This window comes from Myripristis murdjan, chromosome 4 (assembly GCF_902150065.1).
Source record: "Myripristis murdjan chromosome 4, fMyrMur1.1, whole genome shotgun sequence".
Lineage (NCBI taxonomy): Eukaryota > Metazoa > Chordata > Actinopteri > Holocentriformes > Holocentridae > Myripristis > Myripristis murdjan.
This window is the reverse complement of record NC_043983.1, coordinates 1,912,522-1,930,183: the sequence shown is the minus strand read 5'-3', so window position 1 is coordinate 1,930,183 and position 17,662 is coordinate 1,912,522. Positions and strand designations below refer to the sequence as shown.

Genomic DNA, 17,662 nt, shown 5'->3' with positions numbered 1-17,662 from the left:
CTCTGCAAGTTCATTTTCATATCATTGTGGAATGAATAGAAAGCAGTGGCTGGATATAATGGAAGGAAAATCGAGTTCCGTAATATGACTGCTGGCTTTGAGGAAAAGATTAGCCGAAACAAAGTAAAGTATATACATTTCGTAGATATTACGCTAAACATGCAAAATCACTGGGATGGTCCTTAAAGGAATATATTGCTATGGCAACCTGACTATACATGCAAATCGAGCAAGAATCTGTTTATATCTGAAAATTCAGTAATGATGGTGCCACAGCATATAAAACATCAGAATATCACTCACATTGATAATGATATAAGCACTGGAGCCTGGGTAAAATTGCAACATGGGGTTAACTGTAACAACAACTGGCTAAGAGGTAAAGTCATATTTGGACCAAGTTAAAACGATTGAATGTGTGTTAAATTAAACAGTGCTCCTCCAGGTCAAATGTGATGCTCTCCCTCCTTACTAATCTCAAACCACCATTTTGCTAAAGCCAGGGCTGAATGTCTGAAGAGGTGGAGTCAGTCATAACATTTGAATCAGAAGTGTTCCAACTAACTTCCAATGAAAAATACAGCCATCTCTCAGACTGAACTGTTATGTGAGGGAACTGTGCATTTCACGGCACTGACATTTACTTGATGCCAAGCTTATCTGATCAAAATAAAATGTTGTTTTTTGTTTTTTAGGACAACCCAAACCAGTATTCATAGTTTTGTTAAACGAGATGCTAAAATACTACAGGAAAAAAGGAGCTAAACATTTTAAGACATTCAATTCAAACATAGATAACACAGTTAATTTCATAGTGTGGGCTCAGTTTTGCCATATTTTCTTATATGCTACATCTTACTCACGCTAGTAGGGGTAGGTTGTCACGGTGGAGCTACTTGTATTTGCCAAGAGTTCATAAAGACTGTGATGTATTTATGGAAATTTAAATAACTGCTGTTTGCAGTAGATGAATGTAGGTATTTTGTGTCAAAATGTGAGACATCTAAAATTAAAACTCAGTTATAGGCGCACAAGATGTTACCGCTGTCCCTTGATAAAATTACCAGAAACAAATACAAGCCAGCATGGTAGCACACAGTGCAAAGGGCTTTGTGTCAAAATGAATGTGCCAACGGTTTATTAATGTGAAAATATTAGTCACAGCACAGTTACTTAAAGGGGCGACTTTTTTTTGCAATTTATATGATGAACCGTTGCTTAAAAAAAACACAACCATAACATTTAAATGAAATAAAGTTGTGAGAAAACAAATTAAGTAAGTAATTTTCCAGGGCTTGTCTTGCACCTAGTATATAACAAGCCATTTTGCTGACCTTCATTCATTATTAATGAGCCACTGGCTGCTGATTGGCTGGTATTAACAATGGCTGCCTGCTACCCCACAGGGCTGCTAAAGCATGGGCGGGCTGATGCAAATTTAAGATGATAAAAGATTGGTAATTTTTTAGATGCGACTAAACAACCGGGACCAAATTTTGATTGGTGCGCCATTTCTGCCAAAAGTAGGGAAAAACGGTCCCTTCCCCTTTAGCAAGGCAAGATCAGGTGCACGCAGAGAGGGAAGGCAGGGTTGGATATTAGTGTTTATGTCTGTGAATTCACTCAGGGATAGGTCACCACCACAGTCTGGGTAGTAAGTAGATGATGGAGTATATCTTGCGTTCCCATTCCCTCTCATTAGCCTGACCCCCTCCAGAATATATGAGGTTACTTACCTTCCCCTGCTCTGAGTTCCCGGCCAAACGCCAAGCATCGGCTTAGAGTCATTAGCCTCGCTACTTGGAACAAATGGCCTCTGTTAACATCTGTGCTAAAATTCAACAGAAACAGATTAACCCCCCCACCCACCCGAGCCCTGGAGGTTAGCATATTGAAAACACCAGGGTGGAGGAAGAGGAGAGGAACAATGACTTTTCTCTATTTCTAGTCTTTTCCTACTTAAAAGACACTGTCAGTGATTTTGGATGTTTAGATCTACAAAAAGTATACGATGCTAAACGCTTCTGCTAATCTTTTCCCAAAGCCAGCACTCATGTTATAGAACTCAATGTCATTTTTCCTCCCTTTTTATCCAGCCTTTAGTTTCATTCATTCCACTATGAAAATGAACTTTCAGAGACTTCAATTTTTCCTGAAAGCAGCAGCACTGTTGTGTTTTGATGAAATGGGGCAAGGTAAAAAATGAATGGATTTTGATTATACGCTGAGAAATCTGCATGATTCACAAAATGGTTTGTTGAAACTGAGCAAAGTGAAACGCTCCCTCCGCCCTGGAAAATAGTCGGTTTGGTTTAAACAGCGAATGCTTTCCGATTTTTTTGGCCTTTTCCACCTTTGGAGCACCTGGAATGGCTTCTTTTTTGGTTTATGACTGGCGACGACTTTGTTAGCCACAGAAGGAGAACATCACACGTTTTTTGTGTTGCATCCAAAAATTCTAATTTGATTAAATTTGATTTTGATTATATGTGGAGAAATCTTCAACACCCCTACATGATTTGCAGAATAGTTTGTCGTGATGTAAAATGTGGCTTAAGTTGTAGTAAACCAGACCAAACATTCAAATTCACTGGTAAGGTCCTTTTTTTTTTTTTTTTTTTTTTTTTTTTAAATTTTCTCTTTCATGTTTGAGTTCTTTGTTTTTTCACAGCAGCTTTTGAAAGTCCTCTTTAAAAAAAAAAAAAAAAAAAAAAAATTAGAGGGCTTTGGAATATCATTGCACTTCAGCTAAACATCACAGTTGTACACTTGAAAACAAAAAAGTGGTGGAGGGAAAGAAGTGGGCAGAGGATCAAAGCCCGGGGATTTGTCTGGCAGATAGTTGCTGGGGTCCTAACCGTCTGCTCGCTCTCTCTCTCCCGTCCTCATGTCTTTAGGTCTCTCTCTCTTTCTCTCCGCCTGCTGTTTGGTTGCCCCTCACATTGCCAGCTTGAAAATTACAGATCATCAAAAAGAATAGTGCAGTCACAACAACCGCCTCCCTTGAGCAGACGCCTCCTTATTACAGTGTGTGTATGGGAGTGTGTTCTCTTGTCTTTTCTGCCCTTTCATCCAAGTGCCTCGCTCTGTGCACATCGTGATGTTACTGGTATTTCATCTCACCTCTTTTGATGCAGCAAAGGATTCGCCTGCTTGATTTTTTTTTTTTTTTTTGTTTTGTTTTGTCTTTTTTTTTTTTTTTAAACATCGTGTACATTCTGTTATCAAAAATCGACCGCAGGGACCTTTTTTAAAAGTCTTGGATCATCTACAAGTCTGGGAGTGCAGGAGCAAGATAATGCAACAGTAAACAGTATTAAATTGGGTCTTCCATGTAACCTCAGTGAAATTCCTGCCGCACAGTCAGAATATCACACAAGCCTATTTCCAAAAAGGCCTCTCTTTCAGGCTCGGGTGAGGTTTTGTGGCCTGGTGGTGGAGGGGGGCGGCTCAGATGTCTGTTTTGGGCAGGAAGGCACGCCCAGAGGATGGAGACAATTAAGACTTGTGACGTTTTGTTGGGTGAGGAGGGTGTTTGGGTGACTGCTCTGGGTGGTCTAGCTCTACATGTCTCTACTAGTTTTATTACAAACAGACACGATATGGTAAAAACACCAGACGTATCCCGGCGGAGCGCGGAGAACACCGTATTTAGTGTCTTCCGAATGAAAGAGTGCTGTCAGGTCGCTTGTTTCCTGCCATCTTGTTTCCTGCGCCGGTTTCCCACTCGGTTGATTGGACATGTCACAGCAGGTGAGGAATGGGCCGAGTTGATCAAAGCAGATGGTAGACATACTTGACATACATGGAGGTGCACTTACACGTGACTCATATGCTTCAAAAGCAGCGGTGCCCTCTGCGTTTCATCGCCACGCCAAAGTGCTGCGCTGCAGTTTGTTGTTTTTAGCCACATGACATTTGCCATCACATATGACACAAAGTGGACGCTTTTATCCAACATGTGTTACACTTTCATGAGAATGCAACTCAAAGAAGTTGCACACTGACAGAAAAAAAGAAACCCAAGAGAAGTCAACTGATTCCAAAAAGAAGAGGAAAAAATCATAATTTCATTTCTATAGAGTTAGGGCGTCTGCAGGTTCTTAAAAAGCCTTACACTGGCTTCAGTTTAATTTTACAAATATTTGACCTTGAAAGTCTTCCACATTACTTCTTTTTTCTTTTCTTTCTTTCTTTCTTTTTTTTTTCTTTTTTTTTTTTTTTTTTCAAAATTAGTCATCAGTCAATTTTCTGATGTTATCAAACTAAATCTTCTGACCCTAGTATGGCCTTCCTACTGAGCTGCACCACTGTTTACCCAGCTCACTTTATACTTCCCTATCCTACTTAATAATACACAGAAGTCCAAGCAAGGCCCTCCACCTAGCTGTTCCAAGTTCTGTGGAGGAAATATGTAGATCTATCACAATACTGCCCAAGGACACATATACTAAAAATATATATACTTAGAAATAGTTCATAAAATCATCTAGTTAAAAACCTACATTTCAGAATAAGAATCAGAAAAACTTTATTGATCCCGGAGAGGAAAGTCAGTCAGTTGCAGCTGCTCTAATTCTCAAGAAAAGAATTAAATTATAAGAAATTGGAAGAGAAAAAAAAGATAAAAATATATGCCTTATAAATTTGTTTTAAAAAAGCTGTGTGCATTATGTACAACTATGTGCATTAATTCTACTTGTGCATTAGTCGTAGTTGTTAAAAATGCGTATTAAATATAAATATGTGCATTAATCATACACAATATTGAAACAACAAATACAAAAATAAGAAATTGAGCATATGTGAAAAGTCTAGCCATATACACCATATATACACAGCAGTATTTCACTGCTGAATTGCTGTCAAGTCCTACAGGAATAAATTATTGTGCAGATAAATCGTTAAATTAACAGGTAAATAGGGTTAAATATTCCTACGGAAAATGTTTCTGAGTACTGAACCAAATTTATAGATTTTACTTAAATGAAATGCTGACTTGAATAGGAAAAGATGATTTGTCTTAAAACAAACAAACAAACATACAAACAAACAAAAAACCCTGCCTTAAATTTCATTTAAATTAAATAGGTCTTAAAATGCATAGAGCAGAAATCTCAGACTCCTGAAGACACTTTGAGGGTGGCAAATGTCACTCTTTCAAATCTTTAAAGCATTAATGGGCTTGTTTGATTCCCTGTTTATATCTGGGCAAGTTTGTGTATTATTATTATTATTATTATTATTATTATTATCATTATTATTATTATTATTATTATTATTATTATTATTACATTACCATTATTTGTCATCATTAATGTAATATTTGAAGGCACGCACTCCAGACAATCAAATTTTTTCTTGGAGTGTGGCATACACTTTTAACTCTGGGTGACTCCCAGTGGAGGCTGAAGCCCAAGCCCTGGAACTTTGAGTGGCATGCTTCACACATTGATCTGCATGGGCTCACAGGCAGAGCATTCAGTTGTAATCGTGAAGGCTTGTTCATTGATCTGGTGACTTCAGGTCGAGTTTATTTGCGTTGCACGGGGAGCACGTTCTCTCTGTAGGGGGCGGTAGAGACAGAAATATCACCTGGTTCACTACAGAAGGAGCTCTCAGTCTCGTGACTGTGTTGTACTGCTACTTACAGTGCCTTAACTCTACAAGAATGCAGTGATAACATTTCACCGCCGGCGACTGACAAAGTGAAAAGTTAACTCCTCAACGTCTATACATGGATTTTTACAGGATCTAATCTCATCGTTCAATTCATTTCTTAACTGGAGACTATCTGGTCAGCAGAAGTGTTCTCACGCTGCCAGCCACAGGCTTTGGATATTCTTTAAAAAGTTGCACGATTTGTGTGAGTTTTGCGCCATCAATCATTTTAGAGTGTGGGTGCCACATTATGGGATGAAACTCTTCAAGTATGGCTCCAGCCTACAACTTGAGTCTGTTTAATTCAGCTAACATTATGCAGAGTCAGAATTTTCTCAGCCACATTTGGACAAAGAGATGTTCTATAAAAAAAAAAAAGGCTTCTTTTATTTTCTGGAGAAAGAAAACAAAAAATTTGCAAAGCCAGTCAATTCCACAACAAGGGATTTTCTAGCACTCAGTCCTGATTAACAACATCTTCTTGTTAACACATAAACACACCACACACCCTCCAACGTCCCCTTAGTTAATTTGATACTTCTGTTTTTTTTTTGTTTTTTTTTTCCTCCCCCTATTTGTGTGAATTGACTCATTTAGCCAGCAGGAGAACACGATCTTTATTGTTGCATTTTGTTTTGAGGGGGCATAAACGCGTGGGTGGTCCCAGGCTTTTTTTAATGCAGTGAGCAGCACATGGATCTGTTAATGAGAGAATAAATTGGCGACTCCGTGCCGGGACCTTAATGACGGAAGTGCCCTCCGTGGTCTCTGCAAGTCTGCTTACTGGAGCAGAGAGAGAGAGGGATGGAAGTAGCAGAGGAGGGGAAAGACAATGAGAGAAGAGGCAGAGAAAAATGGAGAGGTGAGACAGAAGAGTAATGGAGGAGGTGGAGAGCAATGCACAGAAGCAAGGAGGAAAAGTGATTTGAGGGAGAAACCTACCATAGATAAGGACAGTAAGTGAAAGATAGATTAGGTGGGCAAGATGGAAAAAGTAAAATGTACATGCATTCTGCAAGATGCCGGCAAATGAACAGAGAAAGACAGCCTTAGAGAGGGGTAAGGGGGAGGGGGGGATTCGGCGGCATAAAAGGCTTCATTTCGCCTTTAGCTGTGGCAAGCAGCTTTCCTGTGCTGCCCGGTTTCACTGTATTTAACATCAAAGTGAAGTATGAACAATTGAGGCAATTTCTCATCCGACCAAGGTCAATCATTGTTCCTTCTCTGAGAATGTAGAGGCAGCTGAGAGGAATGTGGAGGCACCATATTTCACCAGCAAGTCTATATTTGCACGCCACCTTTCAACAACTTTTCGGATGACATTTGTTGTCGCTGTTTTGTTTTGTTTTTGTTTTTTTTTAACATTCCATATGGAGTTTAATATTTTGCCTTGAGAGCTACATGAATTTTCTAGTCCATTTATTACATCCCAGCATTATTTTTCGCGGTGGGTTTCATTAGAGCCATGTCTAGACTGCCTTAAATAATATATGTGACTCATTCCACGTAGTATGAAAGAAAAAGTAGATTGATGTGACTGGAAAAGATTACAGCTACATGGAAAAAAAATCTCAAGGCTAAAGTTGCCCTGAGACAGTGCACTCAGTCCTTTTAAACTGAAGATCAAGGCCTATTGGCTCAAACATAGCACATGTAGACTTCTAGATATGTTTCCTAAATATAAGAAAAGCTGCCGTGACCAATGATTTTTTTTTTTTTTTTTTTTTTTTTTTTACATGAAGGGCCAAATGGCTGTTTGACTAGAGAAAATGGGATAACAGGCTCTGCAAAGCAAAAGGACTTTGAATCTGTTCTGGTTCTTCAAACTATAAACATAAGGGAAGCCCAGAAGGCGGCTCAGAGGAACCTGTAATAAAGACATGAAACTCCTTTAAAGAACAGTTTATGAATATGTCTTTTAATGGACAACCTAAAGTTGCACACTGGACCACAAATGAACCTTAATTCCACTACTTTGACTTGTTATTAGAGTCACACATGGCCCGACAACCCATAGAAACATAAGGGGCTGTAGGGGATAACCATGACGCGCTCCCCAAGTGGCTGGAGTGCTGTTAAAGGCTTGTGTGCTCCTCAAGTGAAGCACTGAAGGATTTCCAGATGATATAGGATGTGGCATTTGCAAGGCAGCTGTGATAGAGTTCAAATATACAACATGGACAGAGTAACGCCTTCTAAAAAATTTTATTTATATATTTTCTTTTTTTTTTTTCTTTCTTTTTATGATGAACAATGTCAGAATATCCAAAGATGCAGCACTCAGAAATTCTTTTTGATGATTCATTCTATCAGTATACATCACTCCTGGCCTCAGCATGCTGTGGGCACGACAGAAACTCAGCTCTATAATACATTACAGTCAGTGCTCTCGTTAGTCCGTCGCAGGCAAATTCTTTTATTGTGTTGACATTACTGCATTAAAGCACATAGCCAACACTTGGCAATGCACGATAGGCTTTGTAAAAGCAGACCTAATAGGCATCGCATCATAAAAGCAGCACTTTAAAAAAAAAAAAAGCACCTTGTATCAGTAAGATCTGATTTTACACAGCAGAAAGCAGCTTCAAAGGCCAATTCCTTATGTTTGCTGCAGCGAGGCTCTTTTCTTGAGGCATGAATTTTTTTTTTTTTTTCAACACACAGCCTTGCTGCAAACAAGTTTTTTTTTTTTTTTTTTTTTTTTTTTAGATGAATGGAGGTGTTAATGTACACATGGGATAGCTCCTTGTCATTGTTGCTGAAGACCACCCAGGGTGTTTATACAAATTGGGATATGAGTGGGTTTGTTGCTCATATAAAAACACAAGTGACTTTCTCACATGGGGCGATGGGAGGGGGGGGTTGAAGTGCAGACATATTTATTCTTTTTAGTGCTCCATATGTCAGTCAGGGCTGTTAATGGATAATTTAAATCAAAGATTACCACTCACAAATGCATCGTTTGGAAATGGAGGCGGAAGTCTAACCACTTAGTGTGAAAAGAACACCTCGAATGTGGTGCGATAAATCATTGTTTGTTATCAAGGCTTGTTTTTTTTTTTTTTTTTCTCTGTTCCACTGTGTGTGTGATTGCATGCCTGTGGATGCACATGCCCACTGATCTGTGGGCATGTGGATGTGTGTGTTTCTGATTCATTCATATGGCTGCGTCTCTCAGTGTGTAACTATTTTAATAACATGGTTTACCAAACAACACCTGAATTTATCCCCGGCTTTCTTCTCTGTTTGTTTTCTGCCCAGGTCCAGACATGAAGGAGACACACACAACGTGTGCACATAACACATACACACACAACGGCACCGAGAGTCTGTCTGCGGTCTACCGCCACCCTGCCACACACACACACACACCTCTTATGGTAAGAATCAGAGACCACCGAGTCAGGAGTAGATGTGTAATAATAGTGTGGATGCAGGAAAACAAACTCATTATCCTCTACTGTTTTCTTCTCTCAGTATTGTTTAAAACTACTTGAAGAGTTCTGTTCCAAAAGGCTATACATTTATTTTTGAGTACAAAAATGAATATCAGAAATACCTAAGAAATGCTGGATCTGGTCTATGACAATGTTTATTTGGTGGGACAGGGAACTATGTTACGGGATTTATCCTAATTTTGTGCTGCCATTCATACTCTAAAGAGTATACATGATTGTTTTTGTAAAACGGTAAATATATGTTGTTGTTTTTTTTTTTTTTTTTGGAACAAACCTCTTCAATTAGATTCACAGCTGCTGTTCATGCATACAGAAAATATTGTCATATTTAAGGTGCACTGTGGTGAACTTACAGGTGAACTGTAAATATATAATATATATGTGTGTGTGTGTGTGTGTGTGTCTCTGTGTGTCTATACACACACACACACACACACACACACACGCACATATATATATATATATATATATATATATATATATATATATATCTATATAGACACACACACACACACACACACACACATATACGTGTGTGTGTGTGTATAGATATAGACATAAATAGACAGATAGATAGATATAGATAATCAGATATATAGATATATATATTGGATGTCTGAGTTTAAAATTTATCCCTCAAAACCACATGTTGCACATTTAAGGTATAGAGAGGAATAAGGAGTTATTGTTTGTATGTGCCATTATGCATGCTTTAACTAGTGTGTGTGTGTGTGTGTGTGTGTGTGTGTGTGTGGGAGGTGGGGTGGGGGGTTGGGGGGATGCTTGCCAGGCTTGCTTCACCCTTGCTATCTTCATCAGTCGAAACCAGTCTCCATGAGTCTACAGTTTACAGCTGCACCACATATCCCACAAACCCCATACCCAGCCCCCCTCCCCCTCCCCCTCCCATGCCAACCCAATCCCTTCCCAGACTTCCCAGCTTCCTGCTTTGTCCCCTTTCCCAAAGAAATGGCATGCTGAAATTACAGTGGGGTTGAGTGAGGTGGGGTGGGGTCACTGTGGGAAACCCTGCCTTCCCTCTCTGTCTTTCCTTCCTTATGTTTCTCATTTCTAAGAATGGGGGAGGAGGGGGATCTGTGGTCGTTAAAGGACCAGACCTGTGATTTGTCATGTTTACAGTGATATCTCCAAATGTATAGACTTCTTGTTTTTGCTTATCTTTTCCCAAGGCAAGCAGCCATATTTTAGAATGTCAGAGCTTTTATCCAGCTGACCTCAGTTCAGAATGAGGTTAACAAGGTATTAATGCACTTTTTAAGGAAATAGGCCTCTTCTTCTGATTAATTTTTATTTGTTGACCTTTACAGATTAGACTAATTAAGTTTAGGAAGGTACAGTTTCTCCAAATATGATTGCTGAAGGGGAGAGGTGAAACAAAAACTCTAATTGGCATACTTCTTGAGATAATCACAAAGACAGCGCCCCACCCACCCCCCCTTAAAATGAACACTTCTCATCCAGATTACATTTAAAGTAGCAATGAATATATTTTTATACAAATAATGAACGTTTCACATCTTTCTGTCACCGGTTCATATAACACAATAGTAAGTCAACCTATTAATAGTTTATAAAAGTTTTTGAGTCGAGTTTTTGTTATAAACTCTTGGTGTGGTGGTAGCTCTGTCGCTGATGTGTTGTCCAAAGTGTCCAGGCTGTTTGGGATAACTAGAATAAGCTATGCTGTCAAAGTCAGAGGTAGGAATTAGGTCATTTACAACGTCTGTGTGCTTGAGCTACAACAAGTTGCAGATATGTGGATGCCACCACAACTGGTGCTTTGCTTGTTTTGTCCAAGCACTAAAAACTGATTTCTAGATATGTGGCCTCCTAGAGAGAAAACACTGAGGAAGGCTGTTCATAACTAGTGGTATGTGTGACAACAGAACTGTACAGTTCAATGTTACAGGTTTACACACCTATTCTTGCTCCAAGTTGATTGATCCAAAGCAAATTGTGTTGAAAATCTATGTTAAATGCGTCAAGTAAATCAAAACCCAGGGCTGACAAACCTTGCCGAAGTTCCCAACTAGGAATCCCAAAATGAGAGGCTTTTATTAATTAATTTTTAAATGTTCTCCAGTGGGAGGTTGGGGATCCCGACTTCTAAGTTACAATGAAAGACAGCATGAGCGGGAACAGCGAAGTCAGAACAGAGCGCCACCTACAGAAACTCAAACTCTATCCACGCAAAATCCATGGAGAAAGACATCAGTCCCGCCCACATTGTTTGATTGACAGACAAAAGCGCCCGCTACTGCTGAAGAACAGTTTGACAACGCCGGCTGAGAGGACGCTCCCTTAAATGTGTCCCGTCACACACGAGGGAGGGCGTGCGAGCCGCCAGTTATATGTGGGAATACTTTATTAACTAAGTCAGAGTTGTGTTGTCGGGTGAAGCTGAAAGATTGGCGGAGGACATGTCGCCATCTTTAGCTTCACGCACCTTGCCACTCCAGACTGGTAGCGCCCTGTCTCTGTCACCACGAAATTTCCATTGAATAGCAAAATGATCCTGGTGGTTTTAGTCTTATCTTCCACCCACAGGACCGTGTTCCAGAGCAGCTCCGACAACATCCGCGCTCAGTTTAGCCTCCACTGCTCGGGGCTAGCTCGGTTTAACAGGCGGCCGGATTGTAGCGCGAGAGTGTGTGTGCCAGCCACACGCCGGCTATTAAAGCACTTGACTATGAAGAGAGGCAGGGACCCGGACTGCTAATGGATGTGTCTATCGATGCTCCCGTTTTGCAGCGCGCTGTAAACGATAGGGGAATGATTGTGCTGAAGACCGAAGGGGGAGGAGGTGATGATAATGACAAGGAAGGTTATTATTCGGCGCCCTACGGAGTCTCTTGGCTTTGTGTGTGTGTGTGTGTGTGTGTGTGTGTGTTAGAGAGAAACAGAGAGAGAGACACTCTCTCCGTCTCTCTCGCTCTCTCGGCCTATTAGCTATTATTCACTTCTCGCCTCAGTCTGCTCCTCTCTCGCAATCTCATGACATTATTCGCCGCCGTTAGTCTACACCCAATTGTGGCTGTCTCTCTTTCGCATCCACCTCCATTTTTCTCTCGCAGTGATCCTCTCCTTTTTTTTTTAAATGTACAGTACAGACTATTTTTTTGTGATGCAAGTAGGTAAAATAGCGGTTACAGAAATGAGGCGAGACAAAGGAGTGAGAGAGAATAATGGGCCAGGGGTGGCAAAAGGTTATGCATTCTGAAATTTGGAGGATAGCAGATTGCCCTTGAAATATTGATTTACTCACAAGTAGAATTTGTTTTTTTTTTGTTTTTTTTTCTTTGCTCAGCCATGTGAGAGTGTGTGTGCGTGTGTTTGTTTGTCCTGTCAGTTCCAATCAGAGTGTGTGTGATGAATATGAATACAGTCAGCCTGCCTGCAGGTTTGGCAGGGGACCACCTCCAGCTGGAGTCAGACCCCTACTCAACTGTGTGTTTGCGTGTGGGGAGGGGCGGGGGGATTATACACGTCAGTCCGTATCTATCAGTGCAGTGGCCATCGGAGGATTAAATAACATAAACTCTATACCATAATATGCAGATCATAGATCTAAATATGCAAAGCCCCACATACCTCTTACATTATGTCAGCTACGTCTGTGTAACATGTTAGACCACTGGGTCAAACTTTAATTTAATTACATTTTTCATTGAACCTTTATTTAACCTGGAAGCCCCTTGAGATTGAGATCTCTTTTCCAAAGGAGACCTGGCCAAGATAGTCAAGTCAAGTCACTTTGATTTATATATTTATACATTTAAAAACAACAGGAGTTGACCCAAGGTGTTATCCAGTCATAGCAGATGGATTAACACTACAAGTATGCAAGATTAAAGTGGTAATAAATAAAAGGCAAGACTAAAATGGAAAACACAGAACAAATGGGGGAATGGGAAGTTTAAATCAAATGGTAAAATAAGAAATTGAAAGGATCTGAATAAAAAGACGAGAGAGATGAAAGAATAAAGGACTTGATAAAAACCTGGGCAACTCGGGCAACCTCAGACTGAACTAAAAGCAAGAGAAAAAAAAGGTGAGTTTTTAAATTTGATTTAAAATTCTCAACAGTGGCAGCCTGGGAGCAGCAACAGAAAATGCCTGGTCACCTTCAGTTTTGGGGCGTGAGTGGGGGACTGAGAGGAGCTGCAGTGAAGGTGCACTGCAAAAACGCAAAATCTTACCAAGATTATTTGTCTTATTTCAAGTCAAAAATGTCTTATTTCTAGTCAAAATATCTCATTACACTTAAAATAAGACATGATCACCTCAGAAGTAAATTGTTTTTAGACAATTTTCACTTGAAACAAGTGAAAATTTGCTTGTTTCATTGGCAAAATTTGCCAGTGGAAAAAGTGGAAATTCACTTGAAATAAGTGAAAATTAGCTAGAAACAAGAAACAAATTTTGCCAATGAAACAAGCAAATTTTCACTTGAAACAAGAGACAATTGTCTAAAAACAAGTTACTTCTGAGGTGATCATGTCTTATTTTAAGTGTAATGAGATATTTTGACTAGGAATAAGACATTTTTGACTTGAAATAAGACAAATAATCTTGGTAAGATTTTGAGTTTTTGCAGTGTGACCTCAGTGACCTGGGAGCAGAATATGGAATTGGCAGATCAGTAATGGATTGTGGAGCTAGTCCATGTAGGGCCTTAAAAACCAGTGATACAATTTTCAAATCAATTCTGTATTTCACTGGTAACCAATGCTAGTGAGCCACAACAGGAGTGATGTGTTGTCTTTCCTTTGTGCCAGTTAGACGTCTAGCAGCTGCATACTGAACCAGCTGGAATGGGTCAACCCAGTACACAGAGAATTACAGTGCCCAGCTAAGAGGTGATAAAACAAGCAAAAAAATCCAGTAATAGGCTGTCTAGGGGACAAGACAATAGGTGTATGAGACCATCTCATCCAGGTGGGAGGATGACGCAGGTTAACACTGCTATAGATAGCACACCAGGTACAGTCTGAATAGAATGAAGCACAACCGACAGGCCCTGCAGACATCAAACACGTACGAGACAAAGACCCGCTCAGATAAGACAGTGACATGCCTCCGCTGCATGGACTTGACATGGCTTCATGTGTGTGGTGCCCTAACCTGCTGCACTGCTGAGCCGCTGGAGTTTCACAGGATAACTACTCTTGAAAACAAATGCTAGACTTTTCTAAATTTATGAAAACATCAGGCTGTCTGTCTAGTGTGTCTGTGTGTGTGAGAGTGAGAGAGAGAGAGAGAACGAGAGTTAGTTATGGGGTTTGAAAACCACTTCCATTGCCCAGATAAGTGTAATGAACCTGATTCATTCAAACCTGATGTCACTTTGTGTTTGTGTTCACAGCATAGAGTTGGAAACAAATAAAAAAAAAAGCTCTTGTCAGTGCAGTAACAGTCCATCATTCTCTCTGCTTTGTGTCTGTGTGTGTGTGTGTGTAATCGCAGGGCACAAGGCAAAGAAAGCGACGCCATTCCAGCTGTGAGAAGACAGAAGAAGCCAACACACACACACACACACACACACACTCAAACACAAACACATATACACACCCAGGACCGGAGGCGCGTGAGCAGGTGAGCATTAAGTCAGGCAGCTAAACAGATCACGTCGTCGTATGATATCTGCAGACAGGCAGGCTGAGGGGGCCGGCCTGTACCTGCAGGCAGGGAGCAGCACACTCAACAGCACACTCACCAGGAATTTCCTCCGTCTCCTGAGATACAGAGAGACGGAGAAGCAAAGGTGGACACAGGGAGTTGAAACTCTTAGAATGTCTGAACAGAAACTGGCTTTCAAAAAATAATAATAATAAAAATAAACAAAAAAACAAGTTAACATGCTGTCCCTAAAAATGGTTCAGTAGCTTGTTAGGACTACTAACTCCAATCCAGAATTTGTAAAATCGAGCACAAACAGCAGTGGGCACGGCCATGTGTCAACCAACTTGTTGGCAGCAAAAAAAAAAAAGAAAAAGAAAAAACACAGGTGGGTGTGGCCTGTGAGGAAGTGGGCGTGGCTATCGTGTGAGAATCTTAATTTCAGTTTTATTTTATTTATATAGCCCAGAATCACAAATTACAAATTTGTCCCAAAGGGCTTTACAGGAAATACAACACAAGTTCATATGTTGTGCCTTGCATCAACATTTTGTGGTGTTACGGTGATCTGTTGAAGTTCTGCGACCGTTCGTGTTTTGCCCCGCCCCCTTTTCACTGACTGGCCTGAATAGTTCATCAGGTCTTCTGCGGTCCAGGACATATCTGGTTAATGGTTTGTGATGGCATGTTCATCCTTTCATCAGTTATGAATACTGTGGTGATATTTCAAGCCCACGAGCACACCCCCTTTTGGCCAAGGTGTCTCCTTTGACCTATGACCAGCCTTCCTTCATTGATGTGTGATGTGTTCAGACTTGTGTGAAGCAGATTTTGTTGGTAAAGCAGTTTGAGATAAATAGCCATGGAAATGTATCTGTGGCCTTGATTATAGTCCTCATCTGACAGATGTTTGAATCTAGTTGCAGTCTGTGAAATATCCGACCAGCATGACTTCCTGGAAAGGTCACATGCATTGTTTCTCCTGTGTATGGTACAACACAAGTTAATTAGTTTGTCCTCTTAAACAGTCTTTTTTCCCCTAAGGTTTTATTTTTTTAATTATGTATTTACTTCACTTATCTCTTCATTAAATTAATCAGTTCATTCATTCATTCATTTTCCATTCAGGAAGTCAATTTATTAACATCTCAAAAGTCTGATTAAAATATACTTCACCACTGGATAGAAATAAAGCTCTACACAAAGACTGAAAGAGAAAGAGACTGTGAAAGAAAACAGAGGAAGGAAAAGAGAGTAACCTTGTCAAGATAAAATCCACAAAAGGTGGCTGAGAATCTGTAACAGTATAGCCCAAGGGAAAAAAACCCTGCTCTATCCAGGAGGCTGTACAGGTCTCCTGTCCCCACAAAAATGGTCATAAAATGTCCTCCCCTGTCCTCTGGTTGGTTGGTGTTTTGGTCCACCACCCTCTCTCTACCTCGTTTGGTGAAAGGTGATCCTTGGAAGTTAAAAAAAGTTTCATATTCACACGCTACCGTGATACCCACTAAGACGGCTTCTTTGTTATTTTGGAGTAATTCGATCACCTCCTTTAAGATTTGTCTTTCTGTAATTACTAAGTGTTGTGACAGAAACTTTGACAGTATCTATTACGCAAGCTTGTTCCGCTAGTAAGCTATTGTTATCACTCCTTATAGCAGCTCTGGAATGTTTTTTTGTTCTTTACTGTTTTTTTATAGCTTCCATTGAATCAAGGTTTGCTCAGTACATACAGTCTTTATCGACAGCACCTTGCCTCATATTTATAAATGTACACAAATTCCCACCTGGGTGCTGCCTAGCATAACCAGTCCTCTCCTGCTGGCCACTGAGCAGCTCTGCTTTCTCAGGAGAACCTCGACAGTTAATTGTTAAATACATCTTTTTGACCAAAACAATGCTGGTTCTTGAACCGGTTCCATTTGGTTTCATGGCAGCATGTGCTAACTAGTGAACCAGGCCGCGGCTGCACCAGTTTGGAGCGGAAGCGTTGCAACAGAAGTGTTGCTGGGTTGCTTGCCCCTGACCCCAGCACTGCTGTGGCTGGATTCAGCCCTGGTCTGCTGGTTTGCTGCTCTGTGACCCAACACGCCATCCAGGAGTTCCTAATACTCCTCCATATTATCCCATTCAGCACCACTTTTCACAAGGTCCTTGGACTCTCTGGATTTTTTTAACATGTTGATAATTTGGTCTCCATCTCAGCCAACGTTTCAACAATTTTGAGATACAATTCACATTTTTTAGTCTTCCCTTGTATATTTTTCTGAATTCAGGAGATGTCCAAATTGAAAGCAATGATTTTGTGTCTTCAGCAGACCACTGCATGGTCTTTGATTTCTTGATTGTCTCCATCTTTCCCTGTAGAAGAATATATTCTTGTTGTCGGAGTCTCCACAGTCCTACTATATTTTGTTTCCAGTTTTGGAACCCACCTTTCTGGTCCTGAAGCAATTTATATTTGGTCAGAATGCTTAGAAGAGTTTAAATTTAGGTTTTCAAACCAGAACAGAACCAACTCTTTAGCCCTAAAAGAGAGGAGAGTGATGTATCTATTTGTTCTTTCTGCCCACAATTATCCAGCTTGTCCAGGGGTTTGAACCGCCGGCGTTGCCATCACAGGCCTGCTTCTCCGCTCTTCAATCCACCATCACGCTCGGATGGAAGTTTTGTTTCACCCATTGGGCAAATCAGCCATGTTCTGTGATTAACGTTATTCCCCATCTTAGATTCTTCAAAGCTCTTTATATTTAGCCTGAAAAATGCCTCCTGAAATTTTTACAAGTCACAATACTCCCACACAAACCCCCACATCCACTTATCTAAAAATGATTCAGTGGTTAAATGTCAGAGCTGTCCATGCCATTAAGGCCAGCATGTTTGAGGGAAGGACACCCTGCCTC

General features: G+C 40.4%; 1 long non-coding RNA gene across 1 annotated transcript in view; it reads left to right on the top strand.

The window, feature by feature from the left end:
- The window catches only part of LOC115357439 (uncharacterized), a 40,125-nt gene extending 24,527 nt beyond the window's left edge, over nt 1-15,598 (top strand). Inside the window, exons 3-4 of the long non-coding RNA XR_003928110.1 lie at nt 8,923-9,041; nt 14,607-15,598. This is a non-coding gene — a long non-coding RNA (uncharacterized LOC115357439). The remainder of the gene's footprint in view (nt 1-8,922; nt 9,042-14,606) is intronic.
- The last annotated feature ends 2,064 nt before the right edge of the window (nt 15,599-17,662 follow it).